This window comes from Triticum aestivum, chromosome 5B, assembly GCF_018294505.1.
Source record: "Triticum aestivum cultivar Chinese Spring chromosome 5B, IWGSC CS RefSeq v2.1, whole genome shotgun sequence".
Classification (NCBI taxonomy): domain Eukaryota; kingdom Viridiplantae; phylum Streptophyta; class Magnoliopsida; order Poales; family Poaceae; genus Triticum; species Triticum aestivum.
Genome location: NC_057807.1, coordinates 679670520 through 679698112, shown reverse-complemented (window position 1 = coordinate 679698112; position 27593 = coordinate 679670520).

The following is a 27593-nucleotide window of genomic DNA, read 5'->3' as shown; positions in this document are numbered from 1 at the left end:
AAGACGAGGGCCGACGGGGGCGGATACCAAAACCATCGCACTATATAATAACAACCAATAATAAAAGTAAGAAAATTAGACATGTATCTATTTAAAATAAGATTTTTTTTTCTTTCAGAAGAAGATAAGAACAAGAGGCTCACCACGGTGGTGCCGGCGACAAGATCGGCGCGGGCGATCGACGGGGGTGAAGACGGGGACGGGATGTGACAGACCGCTAAACCTAGACAAATCTCAGGGAAAATGGAGCCTGGAGGTCGAGCTTCAAGAGGAGAAAGCTTAACTAGTGTGGCTCGGGCATTTCATCGAACACCTCATGTGCATAGGAGGTGAGCTAGAGCACCACAAAGCTCTCTCCTCGCCGGCCAGAAAAAACAGAGCACTATGGAGTGCTCTACTCGCGGGCGAGGGGTATATATAGGCAACTCATTGGTCCCGGTTCGTGGCTGGAACCGGGACTAAAGGCCCCCCTTACGTCCCGGTTCTAGGCATGAACCGGGACCAATGGCTGTGGGCCATGAGCGAGGTCCATTAGTCCCAGTTCATGCCTAGAACCGGGACAAATGCCTCCCAAGGCCCGGCCGGCCCCGTGGGCACACGAACCGGGACGTATGCCCCCATGGGTCCCGGCTCATGACAGAACCGGGACTGATGGGCTGACGAGGCCCCAACCAAAGCCCTGTTTTCTACTAGTGCTAGAGCAACCATATGACTGAGCCTGGTTGACCCCAAACCGAAGTGCCAAAACTTATGCCATGAGAGCATCCACACACTCTCCTGCAATATTATTTCCTGCTGCCAATTTTTTTCCTGAGTTGCCCCGTAAAACTGCCCCCATAGTACCTTGAAGAGTGTCCGGGTCATAAGCAACATCCACATTGAGTTTTACAAAGCCCGTACTGGGCGAGACCATAGTATCATTTTCACCTTTGCTTTGGATTGAGTTAATAATCTGTGGTGGTTCCTGAGTAGGTTCCCCATGAACTAACTTACTTCTCTCCCACCAAAGGTACAATGCCGTGACAACAATCAATTGATTTGAACAACCTTGCCCGAGTACCAAGTTTTCATTAGGAGGGAAGTGTAGAGATATTCTAGCACAACTTCAACTGCATGATCAATAGTACTGGCTCAAACTATGACATCTTCCAGTCCCAAGCCAAACCAAACTTGCTTAGCTTTTTGCATTGGAACAACACTAGCAAACATGCCCGTGTTTTGCAACCGAAGAAAGCACACATGCTTCTAGGATAACTAGATGTTGGGGCTCCACCTGGTGGTGCTTCCTGAGGTGGGCCTATGTGCACTTATCTTTTGTTGGCACATTCGTGTCATGATTGGTCCTTAGTCTCACTCATGGACATCAATATGAGCGTATGCTATAACATTAAACATTCATTACGGCCATTCGTTGATGAATCAATAAGAAAGAAAGAAAAATCTAAATAAGCTTACAACAAAACCAATTTCAGTTTGTATGAATGATAGGTTGATCTGCTATCTACAAAACAGAGATGGAAAAGGGAGAGAGAGCTGCCATTGGATGGAAACCTATATAAGAAAGCGAGTGAGGGAGGAACAGGAGTGGGAGCAACGAAGATGAGTATAACTGGCCACTGCTTGAGATAGACCGAGGGGGAGGTGAAGACCTAGGAGCGGGCGAGCTGTTGCTTCCTGCTGTCAAGCTGCTATGGCTTTCTGCCGTCGATGTCCTCATCCATCTCTATGTCTCCTCACTCCACACCACCTTGTCAGTGACCTTTTTAGAGAAGAGATTTACAAGAATTGATATGGAATCGAGTTGACCTAATATGTTCAGCAAAACAAACTGTCAGTGACATTTTCAGAAAAGAGATGTACACCAAAGCAAACCTTCTAGCAAAAATATCATATTCAGGTACACGATGATCACAAAACTGGGAGTTTATGTGAGAACGGAACCTGGTAATCTATATCAAAAAGGTATCTTAACTAGAAATTTAAGCAACAAGATCATACTCGATTTGCTATAAATTCTTAGGAATTCAGATTCTTACTTTTCTTGTAGAGGCCCTATATCCTTAATCATTTGGAGCAAATTTAACTTAAACTAAATATCTAAGAGTAAGCTCTGGTTGATGTATTTTTACAGAAGTTCACTTCAGCGAAAGTACCGAAGCAAAGGTCTAAAGCTTTTATAGCATTCTAAAGCAATAAATCATGAGTGGACATGGTGCCACGTGAGGATGTAATCCGCACCCTCCATTTCTCTGGGATTCATGCCATATTTATTGTATACCTCACTCATATAGAATTCACAGGAATGATATGCAACGTATTTGTTGGTCAATAAGTGTGCATTGAAGGAAATATGCCCTAGAGGCAATAATAAAGTTATTATTTATTTCCTTATATATCATGATAAATGTTTATTATTCATGCTAGAATTGTATTAACCGGAAACATGATACATGTGTGAATATATAAACAAACAGAGTATCACTAGTATGCCTCTACTTGACTAGCTCGTTAATCAAAGATGGTTAAGTTTCCTAACCATAGACAAGGAGTTGTTATTTGATTAACATGGTCACATCATTAGTTGAATGATCTGATTGACATGACCCATTCCATTAGCTTAGCACCCGATCGTTTAGTATGTTGCTATTGCTTTCTTCATGACTTATACATGTTCCTATGACTATGAGATTATGCAACTCCCGTTTACCGTAGGAACACTTTGTGTGCCACCAAACGTCACAACGTAACTGGGTGATTATAAAGGTGCTCTACAGGTGTCTCCGAAAGTACTTGTTGGGTTGGCGTATTTCGAGATTAGGATTTGTCACTCCGAATGTCGAAGAGGTATCTCTGGGCCCTCTCGGTAATGCACATCACATAAGCCTTGCAAGCATTACAACTAATAAGTTAGTTGCAAGATGATGTATTACGGAATGAGTACAGAGACTTGCCGGTAACGAGATTGAACTAGGTATTGGATACCGATGATCGAATATCGGGCAAGTACCATACCGATGACAAAGGGAACAACGTATGTTGTTATGCGGTCTGACCAATAAAGATCTTCGTAGAATATGTAGGAGCCAATATGGGCATCCAGGTCCCGCTATTGGTTATTGACCAGAGATTTGTCTCAGTCATGTCTGCATTGTTCTCGAACCGTAGGGTCCGCACGCTTAACGTTACGATGGCAGTTATTATAAGTTTATGCATTTTGATGTACCGAAGTTAGTTCGGAGTCCCGGATGTGATCACGGACATGACGAGGAGTCTCGAAATGGTCGAGACATAAAGATCGATATATTGGAAGCCTATATTTGGGCATCGGAATTGTTCCGGGTGAAATCGGCATTTTACCGGAGTACCGGGGGGTTACCGGAACCCCCCCCCCGGGGGGTTAATGGGCCCATATGGGCCTTAAGGGAAAATAGGAGGGGCGGCCAGGGCAGGCCGCACGCCCCCTCCCCCCTAGTCCGAATAGGACAAGGAAGGGGGGGGGGCGGCGCCCCCCTTTTCCTTTTCCCCCTTCCTCCTTCCTTCTCCAACAAGGCAAGTGAGGGGAGTCCTACTCCCGGTGGGAGTAGGACTCCTCCAAGCGCACCCCTTGGGGCCGGCCGCGCCTCCCCCTCCCCTCATTTATATACGGGGGCAGGGGGCACCCTAGGACACACAAGTTGATCATTGCGATCTTTCCTTAGCCGTGTGCGGTGCCCCCCTCCACTATATTCCACCTCGGTCATATCATTACAGTGTTTAGGCGAAGCCCTACGTCGGTAGAACATCATCATCGTCATCACGCCGTCGTGCTGACGAAACTCATCCCCGAAGCTTTGCTGGATCGGAGCCCGGGGAACGTCATCGAGTTGTACGTGTGCTAAGAACTCGGAGGCACCGGAGTAACGGCGCTTGGATCGGTCGGATCGGGAAGACGTACGACTACTTCCTCTACGTAGCGTCAACGCTTCCGCTTCGGTCTACGAGGGTACGTAGACAACACTCTCCCCTCTCGTTGCTATGCATCACCATGATCTTGCGTGTGCGTAGGAATTTTTTTGAAATTACTACGTTCCCCAACAGTGGCATCAGAGCCAGTTTTTTTATGGTTTGATGTTATGCACGAGTAGAACACAAGTGAGTTGTGGGCGATATAAGTCATACTACCTACCAGCATGTCATACTTTGGTTCGGCGGTATTGTTGGATGAAGCGGCCCGGACCGACATTACGCGTACGCTTACGCGAGACTGGTTCTACCGCCGTGCTTTGCACACAGGTGGCTGGCGGGTGTCAGTTTCTCCAACTTTAGTTGAACCGAGTGTGGCTACGCCCGGTCCTTGCGAAGGTTAAAACGACATCAACTTGACAAACTATCGTTGTGGTTTTGATGCGTAGGTGAGATTGGTTCTTGCTTAAGCCCGTAGCAGCCACGTAAAACTTGCAACAAACAAAGTAGAGGACGTCTAACTTGTTTTTGCAGGGCATGTTGTGATGTGATATGGTCAAGACATGCTGCTAAGTTTTATTGTATGAGATAATCATGTTTTGTAACCGAGTTATCAGCAACTGGCAGGAGCCATATGGTTGTCACTTTATTGTATGCAATGCAATCGCCCTGTAATGCTTTACTTTATCACTAAGCGGCAGCGATTGTCATAGAAGCATAAGATTGGCGAGACGACAACGATGCTACGATGGAGATCAAGGTGTCGCGCCGGTGACGATGGTGATCATGACGGTGCTGCGGAGATGGAGATCACAAGCACAAGATGATGATGGCCATATCATATCACTTATATTGATTTCATGTGATGTTTATCTTTTTATGCATCTTATCTTGCTTTGATTGACGGTAGCATTATAAGATGATCTCTCACTAAATTATCAAGAAGTGTTCTCCCTAAGTATGCACCGTTGCCAAAGTTCGTCGTGCCCAGACACCACGTGATGATCGGGTGTGATAAGCTCTACGTCCATCTACAACGGGTGCAAGCCAGTTTTGCACACACAGAATACTCGGGTTATACTTGACGAGCCTAGCATATGCAGATATGGCCTCGGAACACGGAGACCGAAAGGTCGAGTGTGAATCATATAGTAGACATGATCAACATAATGATGTTCACCATTGAGGACTAAACCATTTCACGTGATGATCGGTTATGGTTTAGTTTGATTTGGATCACGTGATCACTTAGAAGATTAGAGGGATGTCTATCTAAGTGGGAGTTCTTAAGTAATATGATTAATTGAACTTAAATTTATCATGAACTTAGTCCCTGATAGTATCTTGCTTGTTTGTGTTGATTGTAGATAGATGGCCCGTGCTGTTGTTCCGTTGAATTTTAATGCGTTCCTTGAGAAAGCAAAGTTGAAAGATGATGGTAGCAATTACACGGACTGGGTCCGTAACTTGAAGAATTACGTCCTGGAAGCACCGCTGGGTGCCAGGCCTGCTGCAGGAGCAACACCAGATGTTATGAACGTCTGGCAGAGCAAAGCTGATGACTACTCGATATTTCAGTGTGGCATGCTTTACGGCTTAGAACCGGGACTTCAACGACGTTTTGAACACCATGGAGCATATGAGATGTTCCAGGAGTTGAAGTTAATATTCCAACAGAATGCCCGGATTGAGAGATATGAAGTCTCCAATAAGTTCTATAGCTGCAAGATGGAGGAGAATGGTTCTATTAGTGAGCATATACTCAAAATGTCTGGGTATTATAATCACTTGATTCAACTGGGAGTTAATCTTCCGGATGATTGTGTCATTGACAGAATTCTCCAATCACTTCCACGAAGCTACAAAGGCTTTGTGATGAACTATAATATGCAAGGGATGGATAAGACAATTCCCGAGCTCTTCGCAATGCTAAAGGCTGCGGAGGTAGAAATCAAGAAGGAGCATCAAGTGTTGATGGTCAACAAGACCACTAGTTTCAAGAAAAAGGGCAAAGGGAAGAAGAAGGGGAACTTCAAGAAGAACAGCAAGCAAGTTGCTGCTCAAGAGAAGAAACCCAAGTCTGGACCTAAGCCTGAAACTGAGTGCTTCTACTGCAAGCAGATTGGTCACTGGAAGCGGAACTGCCCCAAGTATTTGGCGGATAAGAAGGATGGCAAGGTGAACAAAGGTATATGTGATATACATGTTATTGATGTGTACCTTACTAGAGCTCGCAGTAGCACCTGGGTATTTGATACTGGTTCTGTTGCTAATATTTGCAACTCAAAACAAGGACTACGGATTAAGCGAACACTGGCAAAGGACGAGGTGACGATGCGCGTGGGAAATGGTTCCAAAGTCGATGTGATCGCAGTCGGCACGCTACCTCTACATCTACCTTCGGGATTAGTATTAGACCTGAATAATTGTTATTTGGTGCCAGCGTTGAGCATGAACATTATATCTGGATCTTGTTTGATGCGAGACGGTTATTCATTTAAATCAGAGAATAATGGTTGTTCTATTTATATGAGTAATATCTTTTATGGTCATGCACCCTTGAAGAGTGGTCTATTTTTGATGAATCTCGATAGTAGTGATACACATATTCATAATGTTGAAGCCAAAAGATGCAGAGTTGATAATGATAGTGCAACTTATTTGTGGCACTGTCGCTTAGGTCATATCGGTGTAAAGCGCATGAAGAAACTCCATACTGATGGACTTTTCGAACCCCTTGATTATGAATCACTTGGTACTTGCGAACCGTGCCTTATGGGCAAGATGACTAAAACATCGTTCTCCGGTACTATGGAGAGAGCAACAGATTTGTTGGAAATCATACATACGGATGTATGTGGTCCAATGAATATTGAGGCTCGTGGCGGATATCGTTATTTTCTCACCTTCACAGATGATTTAAGTAGATATGGGTATATCTTCTTAATGAAACATAAATCTGAAACATTTGAAAAGTTCAAAGAATTTCAGAGTGAAGTTGAAAATCATCGTAACAAGAAAATAAAGTTCTACGATCTGATCGTGGAGGAGAATATTTGAGTTACGAGTTTGGTCTACATTTGAAACAATGCGGAATAGTTTCGCAACTCACGCCACCCGGAACACCACAGCGTAATGGTGTGGCCGAATGTCGTAATCGTACTTTACTTGATATGGTGCGATCTATGATGTCTCTTACAGATTTACCGCTATCGTTTTGGGGTTATGCTTTAGAGACGGCCGCATTTACGTTAAATAGGACACCATCAAAATCCGTTGAGACGACGCCTTATGAACTATGGTTTGGCAAGAAACCAAAGTTGTCGTTTCTTAAAGTTTGGGGCTGCGATGCTTATGTGAAAAAGCTTCAACCTGATAAGCTCGAACCCAAATCGGAGAAATGTGTCTTCATAGGATACCAAAAGGAAACTGTCGGGTATACCTTCTATCATAGATCCGAAGGCAAGACATTCGTTGCTAAGAATGGATCCTTTCTAGAGAAGGAGTTTCTCTCGAAAGAAGTGAGTGGGAGGAAAGTAGAACTTTATGAGGTAACTGTACCTGCTCCCTTATTGGAAAGTAGTGCATCACAGAAATCTGTTTCTGTGACACCTACACCAATTAGTGAGGAACCTCGTAGATCAACCAGAGTAAGATCCGCACCAGAGTGGTATGGCAATCCCGTTCTGGAAGTCATGCTACTAGATCATGACGAACCTACGAACTATGAAGAAGCGATGGTGAGCCCAGATTCCGCAAAATGGCTGGAAGCCATGAAATTTGAGATGGGATCCATGTATGATAACAAAGTATGGACTTTGGTTGACTTGCCCGAAGGTCGGCAAGCAATAGAGAATAAATGGATCTTCAAGAAGAAGACTGACGCTGACGGTAATGTTACTGTCTACAAAGCTCGACTTGTCGCAAAAGGTTTTCGACAAGTTCAAGGGATTGACTACGACGAGACCTTCTCACCCGTAGAGATACTTAAGTCTGTCCGAATCATGTTAGCAATTGCCGCATTTTATGATTATGAAATTTGGCAAATGGATGTAAAAACTGCATTCCTGAATGGATTTCTGGAAGAAGAGTTGGATATGATGCAACCAGAAGGTTTTATCGATCCAAAGGGAGCTAACAAAGTGTGCAAGCTCCAGCGATCCATTTATGGACTGGTGCAAGCCTCTCGGAGTTGGAATAAACGCTTTGATAGTGTGATCAAAGCATTTGGGTTTGTACAGACTTTTGGAGAAGCCTGTATTTACAAGAAAGTGAGTGGGAGCTCTGTAGCATTTCTGATATTATATGTAGATGACATATTACTAATTGGAAATGATATAGAATTTCTGGATAGCATAAAGGGATACTAGAATAAGAGTTTTTCAATGAAAGACCTCGGTGAAGCTGCTTACATATTGGGCATTAAGATCTATAGAGATAGATCAAGACGCTTAATTGGACTTTCACAAAGCACATACCTTGACAAAGTTTTGAAGAAGTTCAAAATGGATCAAGCAAAGAAAGGGTTCTTGCCTGTGTTACAAGGTGTGAAGTTGAGTAAGACTCAATGCCCGACCACTGCAGAAGATAGAGAGAAAATGAAAGATGTTCCCTATGCTTCAACCATAGGCTCTATCATGTATGCAATGCTGTGTACCAGACCTGATGTGTGCCTTGCTATAAGTTTAGCAGGGAGGTACCAAAGTAATCCAGGAGTGGATCACTGGACAGCGGTCAAGAACATCATGAAGTACCTGAAAAGGACTAAGGAAATGTTTCTCCTATATGGAGGTGACAAAGAGCTCATCGTAAATGGTTACGTTGATGCAAGCTTTCACACTGATCCGGACGATTCTAAATCGCAAACCGGATACGTATGTACATTAAACGGTGGAGCTGTCAGTTGGTGCAGTTCTAAACAAAGCGTCGTGGCGGGATCTACATGTGAAGCGGAGTACATAGCTGCTTCAGAAGCAGCAAATGAAGGAGTCTGGATGAAGGAATTCATATGCGATCTAGGTGTCATACCTAGTGCATCGGGTCCAATGAAAATCTTTTGTGACAATACTGGTGCAATTGCCTTGGCAAAGGAATCCAGATTTCACAAGAGAACCAAGCACATCAAGAGACGCTTCAATTCCATCCGGGATCTAGTCTAGGTGGGAGACATAGAGATTTGCAAGATACATACGGATCTGAATGTAGCAGATCCGTTGACTAAGCCTCTTCCACGAGCAAAACATGATCAGCACCAAGACTCCATGGGTGTTAGAATCATTACTGTGTAATCTAGATTATTGACTCTAGTGCAAGTGGGAGACTGAAGGAAATATGCCCTAGAGGCAATAATAAAGTTATTATTTATTTCCTTATATGTCATGATAAATGTTTATTATTCATGCTAGAATTGTATTAACCGGAAACATAATACATGTGTGGATATATAAACAAACAGAGTGTCACTAGTATGCCTCTACTTGACTAGCTCGTTAATCGAAGATGGTTAAGTTTCCTAACCATGGACAAGGAGTTGTTATTTGATTAATGAGGTCACATCATTAGTTGAATGATCTGATTGACATGACCCATTCCATTAGCTTAGCACCCGATCGTTTAGGATGTTGCTATTGCTTTCTTCATGACTTAATGGGCCCATATGGGCCTTAAGGGAAAAGAGGAGGGGCGGCCAGGGCAGGCCGCGCGCCACCTCCCCCCTAGTCCGAATAGGACAAGGAAGGGGGGGGGGGCGCCCCCCTTTTCCTTTTCCCCCTTCCTCCTTCCTTCTCCAACAAGGCAAGGGAGGGGAGTCCTACTCCCGGTGGGAGTAGGACTCCTCCAGACGCACCCCTTGGGGCCGGCCGCGCCTCCCCCTCCCCTCCTTTATATACGGGGGCATTGGGGCACCCTAGGACACACAAGTTGATCATTGAGATCGTTCCTTAGCCGTGTGCGGTGCCCCCTCCACTATATTCCACCTTGGTCATATCATTGCAGTGTTTAGGCGAAGCCCTGCGTCGGTAGAACATCATCGTCGTCATCACGCCGTCGTGATGACGAAACTCATCCCCGAAGCTTTGCTGGATCGGAGCCCGGGGAAAATCATCGAGCTGTACGTGTGCTAAGAACTCGGAGGTGCCGGAGTAATGGCGCTTGGATCGGTCGGATCAGGAAGACATACGACTACTTCCTCTACGTTGCGTCAATGCTTCCGCTTCGGTCTACGAGGGTACGTAGACAGCACTCTCCCCTCTCGTTGCTATGCATCACCATGATTTTGCGTGTGCGTAGGAATTTTTTTGAAATTACTATGTTCCCCAACATGCATGCCCCACAAGCCATAAGAGTTTGAAGTTAATTTTGCATTGATGTGCAGCAGACCACTTAGTTTAGAAACTGAAACACACATGACCACATCATTTACTAGGGGCGTGTTTGGTTGCAGTTCGCTACACTAGCCGCATTGCATACACATCTCCAGCAAGCCTGGTTCTTGAAATGCAGCCTCATATGCAGCAGATGCAAACTGTTTGGTTGCCTGCATCTCATGGAGGGGCACTTACCCCCCTGCTGTTTGGTTGCCGTTTTTTGTGCTTAGGGCGTGAGCAGATGCAAACTTCAGCTATTTGGTTGCAAACAACGTTTGTGTTCTGCTCACCCCATTCAAATGTGGTGGCCTTACCACCACATGATTAGCACAATAGCAAGCACATATGAGATCAAACAAAGTAAGCAACCAAATGAAATCAAACAAAGTAAGCAAGGAAATGACAGCAAACCACTTAACTACATAGCATAAGTCTAGATTAACAGCAGCGGCATCCTCCTTCCCTGATCCATGCCAGGGTGCTGCTCCTGGCCAGAATATTAACAAGTTCCCAGCACAAGTACCATAAGTCTAGTCACACACCAAAAAAGTTCAACACTAACACCTTACTTAACTACATAGCATGCTCAATGTCACCAATGTAGTTGTGCCTCCAGCAACGAAACCTGCACATGATCGAGGAGTCGTGGTTGTAGATCTGAACCATCAGTCTGAGTCTCGAGATGCGCACAACGATGAGGTCACCGGGGATGATCCGGTGGCGGTGACAGAAGTAGTTCCAGCCCCGGCCAAGCACCACATGCCCCTCGAAGTTCTGGACCTGCACCCAGAACATGCACCGCTTGTTCGCTGACAGCCTGACCACGCGCCGGAGCCGCTTGATGACCAGCCAGGTGTTCATCACCTCCACGAACTTGCGAGGGACGACGAGCATGGCGAGGTCCTCATTGTCCTTGATCTACTGGTAGAAGCACAGCGGCTCCCGGGCCCCCTCCTCGTAGCCCTGCCTCAGAGATCGTCCCCTTGAACGAGGCAGGCTCATGAAGGCGATCCTGCTAGGCAGGTCCACCGTCCTGAGCCACCTGTTCGTAGGGATGAAATCCTCGGCGCCCTCAGCTCCAGCCACCACCTGAGCTCTTCCACCCGCCACATCCCAGTCACTCTTCAATATCTTGTCAGGTAAGATGACAAGTATTAGTGCACAAACTCTTTGCCACATGCCACTTATCAAATGCCACCGATCAGTTGCACTATCACTACAGCAAACGGCACTGATCAGAGACATTTGCCCAAGAGCAAATGCCACTGATCAGTGCACAAACTCTTTACCAAATGCCACATATCAATGGCACTTGCTCTTGGGCAAATGCCACTGATCAGTGCCACTGACCACTGACCAGTGGCACTTGCTGTTGGGCAAGTCTCCTGGTCAGTGGCACTGATCAGTGGTAGTTGCCCATGAGTAAATGCCACTGATCAGTGGCATGGAAACATCTAAAAGTAGCAACAACAAGTACAACTACCACTCATCAGTGCACTATCATAAGCATGGAAACATCTAAAAAGAGTAATAGCAAGTGCCACTCATCAAAAGCACCCATGTGCACCCATGCACATTTGGTAGCATCCTAAAATGGTCCTACTACATGCACGTATAACAATCTAGAGCATGCAACACAAACCTAGCTAGCTTGAACATGTATAACAATCTAGAGCATGCAACATGATCATGATCCTAGCTTGAACATGAACATGAACATGCCATTTGCATGACCGCAGAGCCTACCAAGACCCTACCATGAACACAGATCCTAGCAAAGCACACTAGCATTGGGGATTCAAGCATGAACACAACTACTACCATGAACACAGCACACTAACAAAGCACACTAGAGCAAACGAACATTATCCTAGGATACACACAATAGCAAACAAGAACAGATCGGTCCGGTTGGATTCGATTCGGAACGCATCCAATCGGATCTACTAGAATCCTATCTAAGCCTATCGAATCCACTAAGTACTAGCACATGCCTAGGAAATAAACCCCTAATCTACATCTACGAGCAAGCATTGGGGGGTTTGACTCACCGAAGCACACGCAGTCGCAGCGAACCAAGGCCGGGGTGAAAACCCCGGCGTGAAGGAGAGAGGTGGCGGAGCAGAGGAGGAGCCGGCCCTGGCGAGGGCCTGCAGCATCAGCCCCATGCTCATGGCCATGCCGGAGGTTGAGGATGACGGCGCCCCGACAGGAGAAAACCCTTGGACAGGGGTCAAGAAAACCCGCTACCCAATGGGGTCCCAAGAAGCGGCGGCTCTATGGACGGTGCCGGCGCCGAGCCCAGGACCACGAGGTCCGGAATCAGCGGCGAAGCAAGCACGGTCTGCACCGCATGGCCGGCACTCATGGAGGCCGGCAGCAGATGGGGGACGATGCTCGCAGCGCCGACGCCAGGTCCCTACCCTAGTTCTGCAGCCCGGCCACCCAGCGCTCCTGGATGCTGATGATGCACTGGTCGACGGGGGTCAGAGGACGGCGCGGCAGTGGGCGAGGCGAAGCCATCAGAGGAGAGGAGAGGGAGGGGCAGTGAGGCAAAGAGGGAGTGGTGGGAACAATGCAGGTGGGGCGGTGTGTGTGGCCTGTTTAGTTGCCTGGGCTGCATGCGTTTTGTCGCCCGCACAGAACTTAAAGTAGGCCTGAGCCTGACACGATGGAAACTGTCGAATCGACAGTTTCTCGGGAGCCTGGCTCGGCGCGGCCACACGTGTGAGGGGGTTGCACGCCTTGGGCAACGCGGGAGACGGACGAGATGTCTCATAACCCCCCCCGCTCTCCTGTCACCGCCCCACCCGCACTGTTCCCACCACTCCCTCTTTGCGTCACCGCTCCTCCCTCTCCTCTCCTCCGATGGCTCTGCCTCGCCCACCGCCGCGCCGTCCTCTGACCCCCGTTGACCAGCGCATGGCCAGCATCCAGGAGCGCTGGGTGGCCGGGCTGTAGAACTCGGGCAGGGACCTGGCGTCGGTCCTGCGAGCGCCGTCCCTCATATGCTACCCGACACCACGAGCGTCGGCCAATGCGGTGCCGGCCGTGCCTGCTCCACTGCCGATTCCAAACCTTATGGTCCAGGGATCGGCGCCGACGCCGTCCACAGAGCCGCCGCTTCTTAGGACCCCATTGGGCAGGCGGGTTTTCTTGACCCCTGTCCAAGGGTTTTCTCCTGTCGGCGTGCCGTCCTCCTCGACCTTTGGTGTGGCCATGAGCACGGGGCCGATGCCGCAGGCCATCGCCAGGGCCGGCTCCTCCTCCGCTCCGCCACCTCTCTCCTTCCCATCGGGGTTTTCACCCCGACCTCGGTTTGCTGCGACTGCGCGTGCTCGGGTGAGTCAAACCCCGCAATGCTTGTTCGTAGATGTTGATTAGGGCTTTATTTCTTAGGCATGTGTTAGTACTTAGTGGATTCGATAGGATTAGATAAAATTCGAGTAGATCTGATTGGATGCGATCCAAATAGAATCCAATTGGTCCGATATGTTCTTGTTTGCTACAGTGTGTGTCCTAGGATAATGTTCTTCTGCTCTAGTGTGCTTTGCTAGTGTGCTGTGTTCATGGTAGGAGCTGTGTTCATGCTAGAATCCCCAATGCTAGTGTGCTTTGCTAGGATCTGTGTTCATGGTAGGGTCTTGCTAGGATCTGTGGTCATGCAAATGGCATGTTCATGTTCATGTTCAAGATAGGATCATGTTCATGTTGTTGTTCATGTTGCATGCTCTAGATTGTGATACATGTTCAAGCTAGGGTTTGTGTTGCATGCTTTAGATTGTTATACGTGCATGTAGTAGGACCATTTTAGGATGCTGCCTAATTTGCATGGGTGCACATGGGTGCTTTTGATGTGTGGCACTTGCTGTTACTCGTTTTAGATGTTTCCATGCTTAGGATAGTGCACTGATGAGTGGCAGTTGTACTTACTGTTGCTATTTTTAGATGTTTCTATGCCACTGGTCAGTGGCATTTTCTCATGGGAAACTACCACTGATCAGTAGCACTTGCTGTTGGGCAAGTCTCCTGATCAGTGGCATTTTCCCAAGAGCAAGTGCCATTGATAAGTGGCATTTGGCAAAGAGTTTGTGCACTGATCAGTGGCATTTGCTCTTGGGAAAATATCTCTGATCAGTGTCGTTTGCTGTAGTGATAGTGCAATGGATCGGTGGCATTTGATAAGTGGCATGTGGCAAAGAGTTTGTGCAATAACACTACTGCAAGTTGCTGCTAACGCGACACTACGATCAGAGACCCTTTGACGAAACTGTGTGCGATGCCATAATCGCAAACGGTGGTGTAAAAAACCCGTCAAAAAAGGTGCAAAACGTTTGCGATGGAGGATGCATAAAAAATAGTTCAGATTTTAGTTGTGTGTGCGATGCAGGGCATACGGTTCTGCTCTATTAACCATTCACGATGAGGAGGAACAGAAGAAACGGGCAGCCAGATGAAGGTGTGTGCGATGTGCAACATACGGGTCACTCAGATGAACTGTTTGTGATTAGGCAACACAAAAGAAACGGCCAGCCAGATCAAAGGTGTGTGCGATATACGACATGTGATTCACTCGGATGAACTGAACTGTTTGCGTTGAGGCATGAGAACAGAAATAGTTCAAATGAACAAGACGTGTGTGATACGAGGCAAACATGTCTGTAATCGGAAACGTGTGCGAAGACCGATAACAACACAGACGATTACTGCTAACAAGCCGTGTGTGTTGTGAGCAAACGATTGCTACTATACAATTGTGAGTGATTGATGAAAACATCACCGACGGGTTCCATTGTCTAGTCCGTGTGTGATGTGATTTTCTTTGTCCGCACAACATCTACGCCCTGTCTACAAAGCATCTTCTACTTCGGTCTACGAGGGTACGTAGACAACACTCTCCCCTCTCGTTGCTATGCATCACCATGATCTTGCGTGTGCGTAGGAAATTTTTTGAAATTACTACGTTCCCCAACAGTGGCATCAGAGCCAGCTTTTTTATGGTTTGATGTTATGCACGAGTAGAACACAAGTGAGTTGTGGGCGATATAAGTCATACTGCCTACCAGCATGTCATACTTTGGTTTGGCGGTATTGTTGGATGAAGCGGCCCAGACCGACATTACGCGTACGCTTACGCGAGACTGGTTCTACCGCCGTGCTTTGCACACAGGTGGCTGGCGGGTGTCAGTTTCTCCAACTTTAGTTGAACTGAGTGTGGCTACGCCCGGTCCTTGCGAAGGTTAAAACGACATCAACTTGACAAACTATCATTGTGGTTTTGATGCGTAGGTAAGAATGGTTCTTGCTAAGCCCGTAGCAGCCACGTAAAATTTGCAACAACAAAGTAGAGGACGTCTAACTTGTTTTTGCAGGGCATGTTGTGATGTGATATGGTCAAGACATGCTGCTAAATTTTGTTGTATGAGATGATCATGTTTTGTAACCGAGTTATCGGCAACTGGCAGGAGCCATATGGTTGTCGCTTTATTGTATGCAATGCAATCGCCCTGTAATGCTTTACTTTATCACTAAGCGGTAGCGATAGTCGTAGAAGCATAAGATTGGCGAGAAGACAACGATGCTACGATGAAGATCAAGGTGTCGCGCCGGTGACGATGGTGATCATGACGGTGCTTCGGAGATGGAGATCACAAGCACAAGATGATGATGGCCATTCATATCACTTATATTGATTGCATGTGATGTTTATCTTTTTATGCATCTTATCTTGCTTTGATTGACGGTAGCATTATAAGATGATCTCTCACTAAATTATCAAGAAGTGTTCTCCCTGAGTATGCACCGTTGCCAAAGTTCGTCGTGCCCAGACACCACGTGATGATCGGGTGTGATAAGCTCTACGTCCATCTACAACGGGTGCAAGCCAGTTTTGCACACGCAGAATACTCGGGTTATACTTGACGAGTCTAGCATATGCAGATATGGCCTCGGAACACGGAGACCGAAAGGTCGAGCGTGAATCATATAGTAGATATGATCAACATAATGATGTTCACCATTGAGGACTAAACCATTTCACGTGATGATCGGTTATGGTTTAGTTTGATTTGGATCACGTGATCACTTAGAAGATTAGAGGGATGTCTATCTAAATGGGAGTTCTTAAGTAATATGATTAATTGAACTTAAATTTATCATGAACTTAGTCCCTGATAGTATCTTGCTTGTTTGTGTTGATTGTAGATAGATGGCCGTTGTTGTTGTTCCGTTGAATTTTAATGCGTTCCTTGAGAAAGCAAAGTTGAAAGATGATGGTAGCAATTACACGGACTGGGTCCGTAACTTGAGGATTATCCTCATTGCTGCACAGAAGAATTACGTCCTGGAAGCAGCGCTGGGTGCCAGGCCTGCTGCAGGAGCAACACCAGATGTTATGAACGTCTAGCAGAGCAAAGCTGATGACTACTCGATAGTTCAGTGTGCCATGCTTTACGGCTTAGAACCGGGACTTCAACGACGTTTTGAACACCATGGAGCATATGAGATGTTCCAGGAGTTGAAGTTAATATTCCAACAGAATGCCCGGATTGAGAGATATGAAGTCTCCAATAAGTTCTATAGCTGCAAGATGGAGGAGAATGGTTCTGTCAGTGAGCATATACTCAAAATGTCTGGGTATTATAATCACTTGATTCAACTGGGAGTTAATCTTCCGGATGATTGTGTCATTGACAGAATTCTCCAATCACTTCCACCAAGCTACAAAGGCTTCGTGATGAACTATAATACGCAAGGGATGGATAAGACAATTCCCGAGCTCTTCGCAATGCTAAAGGCTGCGGATGTAGAAATCAAGAAGGAGGATCAAGTGTTGATGGTCAACAAGACCACTAGTTTCAAGAAAAAGGGCAAAGGGAAGAAGAAGGGGAACTTCAAGAAGAACAACAAGCAAGTTGCTGCTCAAGAGAAGAAACCCAAGTCTGGACCTAAGCCTGAAACTGAGTGCTTCTACTGCAAGCAGACTGGTCACTGGAAGCGGAACTGCCCCAAGTATTTGGCGGATAAGAAGGATGGCAAGGTGAACAAAGGTATATGTGATATACATGTTATTGATGTGTACCTTACTAGAGCTCACAGTAGCACCTGGGTATTTGATACTGGTTCTGTTGCTAATATTTGCAACTCAAAACAAGGACTATGGATTAAGCGAACACTGGCAAAGGACGAGGTGACGATGCGCGTGGGAAATGGTTCCAAAGTCGATGTGATCGCAGTCGGCACGCTACCTCTACATCTACCTTCGGGATTAGTATTAGACCTGAATAATTGTTATTTGGTGCCAGCGTTGAGCATGAACATTATATCTGGATCTTGTTTGATGCGAGACGGTTATTCATTTAAATCAGAGAATAATGGTTGTTCTATTTATATGAGTAATATCTTTTATGGTCATGCACCCTTGAAGAGTGGTCTATTTTTGATGAATCTCGATAGTAGTGATACACATATTCATAATGTTGAAGCCAAAAGATGCAGAGTTGATAATGATAGTGCAACTTATTTGTGGCACTGTCGCTTAGGTCATATCAGTGTAAAGCGCATGAAGAAACTCCATATTGATGGACTTTTGGAACCACTTGATTATGAATCACTTGGTACTTGCGAACCATGCCTTATGGGCAAGATGACTAAAACACCATTCTTCGGTACTATGGAGAGAGCAACAGATTTGTTGGAAATCATACATACGGATGTATGTGGTCCAATGAATATTGAGGCTCGTGGCGGATATCGTTATTTTCTCACCTTCACAGATGATTTAAGCAGATATGGGTATATCTTCTTAATGAAACATAAATCTGAAACATTTGAAAAGTTCAAAGAATTTCAGAGTCAAGTTGAAAATCATCGTAACAAGAAAATAAAGTTTCTACGATCTTATCGTGGAGGAGAATATTTGAGTTATGAGTTTGGTCTACATTTGAAACAATGCGGAATAGTTTCGCAACTCACGCCACCCGGAACACCACAGCGTAATGGTGTGTTCGAACGTCGTAATCGTACTTTACTTGATATGGTGCGATCTATGATGTCTCTTACAGATTTACCACTATCGTTTTGGGGTTATGCTTTAGAGACGGCCGCATTTACGTTAAATAGGACACCATCGAAATCCGTTGAGACGACGCCTTATGAACTATGGTTTGGCAAGAAACTAAAGTTGTCGTTTCTTAAAGTTTGGGGCTGTGATGCTTATGTGAAAAAGCTTCAACCTGATAAGCTCGAACCCAAATCGGAGAAATGTGTCTTCATAGGATACCCAAAGGAAACTATCGGGTATACCTTCTATCACAGATCCGAAGGCAAGACATTCGTTGCTAAGAATGGATCCTTTCTAGAGAAGGAGTTTCTCTCGAAAGAAGTGAGTGGGAGGAAAGTAGAACTTGATGAGGTAACTGTACCTGCTCCCTTATTGGAAAGTAGTGCATCACAGAAATCTGTTTCTGTGACACCTACATCAATTAGTGAGGAAGCTAATGATATTGATCATGAAACTTCAGATCAAGTTACTACATAACCTCGTAGATCAACCAGAGTAAGATCCGCACCAGAGTGGTACGGCAATCCCGTTCTAGAAGTCATGCTACTAGATCATGACGAACCTATGAACTATGAAGAAGCGATGGTGAGCCCAGATTCCGCAAAATGGCTGGAAGCCATGAAATCTGAGATGGGATCCATGTATGATAACAAAGTATGGACTTTGGTTGACTTGCCCGAAGGTCGGCAAGCAATAGAGAATAAATGGATCTTCAAGAAGAAGACTGACGCTGACGGTAATGTTACTGTCTACAAAGCTCGACTTGTCGCAAAAGGTTTTCGACAAGTTCAAGGGATTGACTACGACGAGACCTTCTCACCCGTAGCGATACTTAAGTCTGTCCAAATCATGTTAGTAATTGCCGCATTTTATGATTATGAAATTTGGCAGATGGATGTAAAAACTGCATTCTGAATGGGTTTCTGGAAGAAGAGTTGTATATGATGCAACGAGAAGGTTTTATCGATCCAAAGGGAGCTAACAAAGTGTGCAAGCTCCAGCGATCCATTTATGGACTGGCGCAAGCCTCTCGGAGTTGGAATAAACGCTTTGATAGTGTGATCAAAGCATTTGGGTTTGTACAGACTTTTGGAGAAGCCTGTATTTACAAGAAAGTGAGTGGGAGCTCTGTAGCATTTCTGATATTATATGTAGATGACATATTACTAATTGGAAATGATATAGAATTTCTGGATAGCATAAAGGGATACTTGAATAAGAGTTTTTCAATGAAAGACCTCGGTGAAGCTGCTTACATATTGGGCATTAAGATCTATAGAGATAGATCAAGACGCTTAATTGGACTTTCACAAAGCACATACCTTGACAAAGTTTTGAAAAAGTTCAAAATGGATCAAGCAAAGAAAGGATTCTTGCCTGTGTTACAAGGTGTGAAGTTGAGTAAGACTCAATGCCCGACCACTGCAGAAGATAGAGAGAAGATGAAAGATGTTCCCTATGCTTTAGCCATAGGCTCTATCATGTATGCAATGCTGTGTACCAGACCTGATGTGTGCCTTGCTATAAGTTTAGCAGGGAGGTACCAAAGTAATCCAGGAGTGGATCACTGGACAGCGGTCAAGAACATCCTGAAGTACCTGAAAAGGACTAAGGAAATGTTTCTCGTATATGGAGGTGACAAAGAGCTCATCGTAAACGGTTACATTGATGCAAGCTTTGACACTGATCCGGACGATTCTAAATTGCAAACCGGATACGTATTTACATTAAACGGTGGAGCTGTCAGTTGGTGTAGTTCTAAACAAAGCGTCGTGGCGGGATCTACATGTGAAGCGGAGTACATAGCTACTTCGGAAGCAGAAAATGAAGGAGTGTGGATGAAGGAATTCATATCCGATCTAGGTGTCATACCTAGTGCATCGGGTCCAATGAAAATCTTTTGTGACAATACTGGTGCAATTGCCTTGGCAAAGGAATCCAGATTTCACAAGAGAACCAAGCACATCAAGAGATGCTTCAATTCCATCCGGGATCTAGTCTAGGTGGGAGACATAGAGATTTGCAAGATACATACGGATCTGAATGTAGCAGACCCGTTGACTAAGCCTCTTCCACGAGCAAAACATGATCAGCACCAAGGCTCCATGGGTGTTAGAATCATTACTGTGTAATCTAGATTATTGACTCTAGTGCAAGTGGGAGACTGAAGGAAATATGCCCTAGAGGCAATAATAAAGTTATTATTTATTTCCTTATATATCATGATAAATGTTTATTGTTCATGCTAGAATTGTATTAACCGGAAACATAATACATGTGTGGATATATAAACAAACAGAGTGTCACTAGTATGCCTCTACTTGACTAGCTCGTTAATCGAAGATGGTTAAGTTTCCTAACCATGGACAAGGAGTTGTTATTTGATTAACGAGGTCACATAATTAGTTGAATGATCTGATTGACATGACCCATTCCATGAGCTTAGCACCCGATCGTTTCGTATGTTGCTATTGCTTTCTTCATGACTTAATGGGCCCATATGGGCCTTAAGGGAAAAGAGGAAGGCCGGCCAGGGCAGGCCGCGCGCCACCTCCCCCCTAGTCCGAATAGGACAAGGAAGGGGGGGGGGGCGGTGCCCCCTTTTCCTTTTCCCCCTTCCTCCTTCCTTCTCCAACAAGGCAAGGGAGGGGAGTCTTACTCCCGGTGGGAGATAGGACTCCTCCAGGCGCACCCCTTGGGGCCGGCCGCGCCTCCCCCTCCCCTCCTTTATATACGGGGGCAGGGGGCACCCTAGGACACACAAGTTGATCATTGCGATCGTTCCTTAGCCGTGTGTGGTGCCCCCCTCCACTATATTCCACCTTGGTCATATCATTGCAGTGTTTAGGCGAAGCCCTGCGTCGGTAGAACATCATCATCGTCATCACGCCGTCGTGCTGACGAAACTCATCCCCGAAGCTTTGCTGGATCGGAGCCCGGGGAACGTCATCGAGCTGTATGTGGGCTAAGAACTCGGAGGTGCCGGAGTAACGGCGCTTGGATCGGTCGGATCGGGAAGACGTACGAATACTTCCTCTACGTTGCGTCAACGCTTCCGCTTCGGTCTACGAGGGTACGTAGACAACACTCTCCCCTCTCGTTGCTATGCATCACCATGATCTTGCGTGTGCGTAGGAATTTTTTTGAAATTACTACGTTCCCCAACAAGCCATAAGAGTTTGAAGTTAATTTTGCATTGATGTGCAGCAGACCACTTAGTTTAGAAACTGCAACACACATGACCACATCATTTACTAGGGGCGTGTTAGGTTGCAGTTCGCTACAGTAGCCGCGTTGCATACACATCTCCAACAAGCCTGGTTCTTGGAATGTAGCCTCATATGCAGCAGATGCAAACTGTTTGGTTGCCTGCATCTCATGGAGGGATACTTACCCCCCTGCTGTTTGGTTGCCGTTTTTTGTGCTTAGGGCGTGAGCAGATGCAAACTTCAGCTATTTGGTTGCAAACAACGTTTGTGTTCTGCTCACCCCATTCAAATGTGGTGGCCTTACCACCACATGATTAGCACAATAGCAAGAACATATGAGATCAAACAAAGTAAGCAACCAAATGAAATCAAACAAACTAAGCAAGGAAATGACAGCAAACCACTTAACTACATAGCATAAGTCTAGATTAACAGCAGGGGCATCCTCCTTCCCTGATCCATGCCAGGGTGCTGCTCCTGGCCAAAATATTAACAAGTTCCCAGCACAAGTACCATAAGTCTAGTCACACACCAAAAAAGTTCAACACTAACACCTTACTTAACTACATAGCATGCTCAATGTCACCAATGCAGTTGTGCCTGCTGCAACGAAACCTGCACATGACCGAGGAGTCGTGGTTGTAGATCTGAACCTTCAGTCTGAGTCCCGAGATGTGCACAACGATGAGGTCACCGGGGATGATCCGGTGGTGGTGACAGAAGTAGTTCCAGCCCCGGCCAAGCACCACGTGCCCCTCGAAGTTCTGGACCTGCACCCAGAACATGCACCGCTTGTTCGCTGACAGCCTAACCACGCGCCGGAGCCGCTTGATGACCAGCCAGGTGTTCATCACCTCCACGAACTTGCGAGGGACGACGAGCATGGCGAGGTCCTCGTTGTCCTTGATCTACTGGTAGAAGCACAGCGGCTCCCGGGCCCCCTCCTCGTAGCCCTGCCTCAGAGATCGCCCCCTTGAACGAGGCAGGCTCATGAAGGCGATCCTGCTAGGCAGGTCCACCGTCCTGAGCCACCTGTTCGTGGGGATGAAATCCTCGACGCCCTCAGCTCCGGCCACCACCTGAGCTCTTCCACCCGCCACATCCCAGTCACTCTTCAATATCTTGTCAGGTAAGATGACAAGTATTAGTGCACAAACTCTTTGCCACATGCCACTTATCAAATGTCACCGATCAGTTGCACTATCACTACAGCAAACGGCACTGATCAGAGACATTTGCCCAAGAGCAAATGCCACTGATCAGTGCACAAACTCTTTACCAAATGCCACATATCAATGGCACTTGCTCTTGGGCAAATGCCACTGATCAGTGCCACTGACCACTGACCAGTGGCACTTGCTGTTGGGCAAGTCTCCTGGTCAGTGGCACTGATTAGTGGTAGTTTCCCATGAGTAAATGCCACTAATCAGTGGCATGGAAACATCTAAAAGTAGCAATAGCAAGTACAACTACCACTCATCAGTGCACTATCCTAAGCATGGAAACATCTAAAAAGAGTAATAGCAAGTGCCACTCATCAAAAGCACCCATGTGCACCCATGCACATTTGGTAGCATCCTAAAATGGTCCTAGTACATGCACGTATAACAATCTAGAGCATGCAACACAAACCTAGCTAGCTTGAACATGTATAACAATCTAGAGCATGCAACATGATCATGATCCTAGCTTGAACATGAACATGAACATGCCATTTGCATGACCACAGAGCCTACCAAGACCCTACCATGAACACAGATCCTAGCAAAGCACACTAGCATTGGGGATTCAAGCATGAGCACAACTACTACCATGAACACAGCACACTAGCAAAGCACACTAGAGCAAAAGAACATTATCCTAGGACACACACAATAGCAAACAAGAACAGATCGGTCCGGTTGGATTCGATTCGGAACGCATCCAATCGGATCTACTAGAATCCTATCTAAGCCTATCGAATCCACTAAGTACTAGCACATGCCTAGGAAATAAACCCCTAATCTACATCTACGAGCAAGCATTGGGGGGTTTGACTCACGGAAGCACACGCAGTCGCAGCGAACCAAGGCCGGGGTGAAAACCCCGGTGAGAAGAAGAGAGTTGGCGGAGCAGAGGAGGAGCCGGCCCTGGCGAGGGCCTGCAGCATCAGCCCCATTGTCGGTGTCAAAACCGGCGGATCTCGGGTAGGGGGTCCCGAACTGTGCGTCTAGGCGGATGGTAACAGGAGACGAGGGACACGATGTTTTACCCAGGTTCGGGCCCTCTCGATGGAGGTAAAACCCTACGTCCTGCTTGATTAATATTGATGATATGGGTAGTACAAGAGTGGATCTACCACGAGATCAAGGAGGCTAAACCCTAAAGCTAGCCTATGGTATGATTGTTGTAATGTATGTTGTGTCCTACGGACTAAAGCCCTCCGGTTTATATAGACACCGGAGGAGGCTAGGGTTACACAGAGTCGGTTACAATGGTTGGAGATCTACATATCCGTATCGCCAAGCTTGCCTTCCACGCCAAGGAAAGTCCCATCTGGACACGGGACGGAGTCTTCAATCTTGTATCTTCGTAGTCTTGGAGTCCGGCGGACGATGATAGTCCGGCTGTCCGGACACCTCCTAGTCCAGGACTCCCTCAGTAGCCCCTGAACCAGGCTTCAATGACGATAAGTCCGCGCACATAATGTTCGGCATTGCAAGGCGGGTTCCTCCCTTGAATAATCCAGAGAAGATCATGAACCCCAGGATAGTGTCCGGCTCTGCAAAATAAATTCCACATTCCACCGTAGAGAGAAAAAAATGCACACAAGTCCAATCTGCTGACGTATTATGCGGCATGGCATCACACCGCTACCAGGCTTTTACTTGAATCGTTTTTTACTATACCACCTCAGCACGTTTAGCGAGGCGGTTTCCTTGGCACGTCTTGTCGAAGCAGAGATCGTGTTCCCCTTATTCCAGGATTCTCATCAATACGGACGTGGGTAACCCAACCGCGCCATTGATGGTGGCGCTTGGGAGATAAGTGAGTTTTACCAGGCCGGTGGGGGATGCATAGTTTTCGTCCGCCTATATATAAGGGATAAGGGTTTTCCTTCTCACCTATGCCTTCTTCCTCCTTTGCTTATCCATCTCCACGCACTCAAGCTCCAACGCCCAAGCTCGCGCATCTCACCTCGACCATCTCCGAATATGTCCGGAGCGGGAGGCAAATGGTTGGCCTCCACCGTTAAGGAGGAGCACATCACCAAGCTGCACAGCGCCGGATACCTCTCCGACAATATCGCGCATCGGCTGCCCGACGAGGGGCAGCTCATCCCTACCCCTGGGCCCCATAAGAGGGTCATCTTCCTTCCCCACTTCCTCCGCGGACTGGGCTTTCCACTCCATCCATTCGTTCGGGGCTCATGTTTTACTACGGCCTGGATTTCCACGATCTGGCGCCGAACTTCATCCTCAACATCTCGGCGTTTATCATCGTGTGCGAGGCCTTCCTCTGCATCCGGCCCCACTTCGGCCTGTGGCTCAAGACCTCCAACGTCAAGCCGAAGGTTGTGAAGGGCACGCAAGCGGAATGCGGAGGCGCCATGTTGGGTAAGTTGCCCAACGTCCTTTGGCTCGAAGGGGCCTTCGTGGACTCCGTCAAGGGGTGGCAATCGGGGTGGTTCTACATCACCGAGCCGCGCGAGCCCACATGGGCGGCGGCCCCCGAGTTTAGATCTGGCATCCCCACGCAGCTCACCTCCTGGAAAGAGAAGGGCTTGCTGTGGGGCAATCCGAAGGAGCTGACGGGACTCCGAGCCTGCATCCAGAAGCTGGTGAGCAATAAGCTCAGGCTCGTCGACGTGGTCCAAGTCATGCTCATTCGCCGGATTCTCCCATGCCAAAAACGGGCATTCAATCTGTGGGAGTTCAATCCGGAACAGCACCAGGCGCTAAGCGGGCTCTTCGATACAACATATGAGGGCGCCTGGAGGGTGCTGTTTAAGGGCGCCGAAGCCCCTGCATCCGCGACAGAAGATCGCGGATTTCGCTCGCAGCATCCGGCTGACGAGGTAAGTGATTCAACCCCTTTACGGGACACTTGTGGTAATCAAATTGATCCTAAGAGGGTTTCAATATCTCTTTTTTCCTTTGACAGGAATGGATGGAGAAGGCCGAGCAGCTCATCAGCCCGGCTCCCATGCCAGAAGGCCCAGTGGACGCTCGTCTAGCAGGGCTGCTGGTTTCGGCACCGCACATGGTGCCGGAGAAGAAGGCCAAGAAGGTGGCCGCGGGGACTCGAAAGAGTTCCCGTAATCAGGCGTCCGACGACGAGGCGGACTCCTCCCCCGAAGCCGAGGAGGAGGAAGAGGACTCTCTCCCGGAGGAGGGAGAGAAGAAGAGGAAGGCTTCCCTAATAGGGGAGGCCGAAGGGTCTAAGCGGGGGAGAACTATTCCCCCGGACAGTTTCGCCAACACAATCGTTGGCGAGGAGGAGTGGCCTTTAAGGGCCAGGCGTCCGGCAAGATCGTAAGTATCCGGATCCCTGATATGCAATTTTTTTCATGTCGCGTAGTGTCCTTCTAACGCCGCATTCTGTCCGTAGTCCGGCCGATGATGATGTCCCCGCTTCATCGAGCGGGTCGTTGGCCCCATCGGATGTGGATTCACTTCCGACTGCCTCTACCTCCCGCGCCGACGTGGACGCCGAGGTGGGATCCCAGAGAGGGACCCATCAGGAGGAGGCTCCGGAGGCGCCGTCAGGCAGCCTCCCGGACTTTGCGCCGGACTCTACATCGGAACCCGCAGTGGTTCCAGAGTCCGGCAGGCGGCCCCTTCGAAAGAAGGGCAAGACCGTGACACCGGTGGCCTCCGTCCAACCGGAGGCGCCGGATAACTTGTTGGAGGCGCTAAAAGGCGCTTCCATTGAGGAAGAACACCGCACTATCATGAGTGCGGTGATTCAGAAGGTTTAGCTCGCCAAGAGCGGGCTGACCGAAGCCTGCAGCAGCCTTCTAACAGGCTTTGCGGTAAGAAGTTAAAATTATGTAATGTAATACCGCATAGACAGTAGCCCCTGATGCTTAGTCCGGTGTTCGGAAAGAAAAGCCGGACTGAGGATCTAACAAGATATACGCAGGGTTGCTTAAAATATGTGAATATGGGTTTGCAGGCTGCGCTGCTGACCTCTGCCGCACTGACTGCGGAGGTCGATGTGTTAAAGAGGATCTCGAGCGGTCCGAGCGAGAGCTCGGCCATGCCAAGAAGCAGCTCGAGGACAAAGAAGGTGAGTAACACCACTTTGGATAGTTACCTTACAGAAAAGGATTTTGGTTGCAATAGAATTAACAAGGATAATATGGGTATTGCAGGGGCCACGAACGAGGTGGCAGCCCTGAAGGAGGCTGTGTCCGCGGCCGAAGGCAATGCGGCCGCGGAACGGGCAGAGCAAGAAAAGCAGGAGGCACGGGTGGCGGAAGTACGGCAGAGCTCCAGGCTCTCATGGAGAAGCATGATAGTTTGGAGCATGACTCCAAGACTCGAGAGTCCGAGCTTGCCTCGGCTCTCGAAAGTGCCAAGTCCGCCAAGGCCGAGGCCCATAAGGCCCTTCAGGAGGTTGAAGATGTAAAGAAGATAGCGGCGGGTAAGGCATTTTTCGTGCAAAGCAGGCATGTTAATGTGAACTACCTGACACTTACCCGCATTCGGAGCTCTCCAGGGGCGTTTGCAGATCTGCTGCGTAGTGCGTCCGATGCCGCCGCATTCTATCGTGGCGAGGAGGAGAGCTCGACGGAGAAGGTCTTCTGGTCTCAGTACGCTGAGGCCGACCGTCCGGTGCCCCCAAGCGACCAGCTGAAGCAGCTGGTCGAACTCCACAAGGTAGCTGAGGAGGCCATGAAGGGCCTTATAGTCCGGCTGTGGCCTGGATAGGCCATGCCTGGGAGCTACTTCGGGCTCGTGCGGCGGCTGGTGGATGCGTGCCCCTGGGTGGAGGTCATCAAGCGCTCCGCCTGTATTGAAGGTGCTCGTC